A 2,524-nucleotide genomic window follows, 5' to 3' on the forward strand; every position below is an offset into this window, starting at 1 on the left:
GAAACATTTTGAAAATTAAGTTGTGCTATGATGAAGGGGATTGTATCGTTACAGAAAGCAAAAATCCATGCAGTTTTCATTTTAATAAAAATCAAGGTTAATGAAAAAGTTCTTGTTCTTGATAAGATTAAGACATAGAATTTGCTTTGAAGTATACAAAACTAAGCATGACCTTATGACAAAAAGTGGTAGATTATTATTTTTACTACAACTAGTCTTATAATTTTTAAATAAAATTAGCATTGTAGAAAAAAATTTTTGCACACAGGTTCCGGGAAAATAAGAACAAATGGTGGTTTTGAATTTACTTTAGTGCTTAAAATAGACGATTTAAAGGGAAAAGTATTTGAAAATAGTTTCATAATTATAATTTTAGTCAGGCTGTTGTAAATTGGCCTATGCATTGCTTTCTGTAGGCACAAAAGAAATGAAGGCTTTTTCAAAAAATAAAATCCTATCTTAAAAATATGAACTAAACAGATACACATCAAAAACGAGGCATTTTTCAGGTCCAACAGATGACTCATTTCTCAGGTAATGGCATGTATTTTGTTGATCAGAAAAGACCTTTCTACACTGCTTACCAGTCTCTCACCAATGCACATCAAATCATGTGTATCAAATCTAAAGAGAAAAATCTTCAGTAACATACTGGAAACAATAAAGGAGGATGTGGTAGTTTGAATAAGAATGTCCCCCATAGGCTCCAAGTATTTGAGCATTTTGGTTGGTGCTGATGTTTTAGGAGGTCTAAGAAGGTGTGGCCATGCTGGAGGAAGCATGTCACTGGGGGCAGGAATAACAGAGTCCTTAAGCCTTGTCAGATCTCCAGTTGTGCTCTGCTTCTTGAGCCTGCTTCATGAGAGCTTATCTTCTGGTCCTACCCCAAGTCACATCTGCCACTATGATGGACTCTTGCCCCTTTAGAACCATAAGCTAAATAAGTATTCTTACCTTTCCTCAAAACAGGATCTCTGATATACTTCCTTTTATAAGTTCCCTTGGTCATTGTGTTTCTATCATAGCTACAGAAAAGTAACTAATGCAGAGAAATATTGAATTTTAGGAGCATGCAAGAGGAACTGGAAAAGAATTATAGGATTTAAGAACAGATCAAATATTATTTTATTATAATGAAGTTAGTATGTCTGAACTAGAATTGAGGAGATAGGAAATTTCTATTCAAACCACAGCAATGTCAAATCACAGAATAAGAAAACACTGAATGTGAAAACATGAATGACAATGCTATATTTAAAGGTATACTTGCAAGAAATTATGTTTGTGAAGTCATCATATTTAAGTAACATATAAGTGAATAGTTTAAAATATATCAAAAGCCACAAGATAGTTTCCCTTAATTTGAAGGATTTGACGCATTTAGGATCAAAGAAAATCCATGGTGGTAAACCTCTCTTACCAAGAATAAAGATAAAGGAGAAAACTAGGTAAAATTTAACATTCAAGAAAGAAATAAAGGAAATAGTTCAACAAAATAGACATAGCTAACACCTACATATTTATATATGACAAAGAAGTTGTAAAGTTTGAAAGATCATAAAAATAATCCAAAGCACTCAGAACTAAATATTTACATTAAATGAATATATGAAAAGGGAACCAAGCTCATCACCAGTCAGACAAATGCAAAGTGATGTAATTAAGAGAAATCAGTTAATTCTAATGTTGAGAAAAACAAAGGTGTGTGACAAATTCAATAGAAGTAAGAAGGCAAGTTTTTTCTTACATATTTTTGAGAGAGTAGCAATAGTGCACAGAGAGCATTTTGCTAATGTATGATTAAAATGAAACCATGGACAACGTCTGACTGAGAACGCCTAATTTCCAAACTTTGAATCTGTGACTGAAGTACAGTAGAACACTTAGTACTGAGGGACTTACTGTTGTGACACTTGAAATGTTGTTTAATGAAAATTCTGAAGACAAAGCATAAAAAGCTTGAAAAATACATGAAGCTTACACACCATTTGAAACTTATATTTTGCAATAATGTTAAAATGATATTAGATTAAAAATTAATAAATAGAAAATTAAAAACTTAATTATAGCAGTTTTCATTGTTCATTTGAAATATATGTACAATAGTTTATATTGTATATGTGTATTTGAAATTTCTGTATGTTAATATGCAACAAATTAGATTAAGGCAACAAGGAGAAATCCATGACACTGAGTACCTTCAGGTGAGTTATGGAATTGCATCTATGATCTTCATTTAACAAAGCAATCTCTAGTATAATCACATATTATTTTATTGTAAAATTTAGAAATATATGTGTGTGTGTTTAGAAACCTCAGTATTATGTTGTTAGAAATTTGTTTATTGTAGTGATTTTGAATTCTTTATATTTCTAAAGAGGAAAAAATAGATTTAAATAGCAATTTTATTTTTTTATTATAATTTCAAACTTGATCTCTGTACATCTAAAATAATCAGCTTAAGGTTCCTGTTTGTGCTGCTCCTCTTATCTCAAATAGAAATACTATCATAAGTAATTATTCA

Source organism: Nannospalax galili, unplaced genomic scaffold, assembly GCF_000622305.1.
Source record: "Nannospalax galili isolate Female #2095 unplaced genomic scaffold, S.galili_v1.0 scaffold140, whole genome shotgun sequence".
NCBI lineage: Eukaryota > Metazoa > Chordata > Mammalia > Rodentia > Spalacidae > Nannospalax > Nannospalax galili.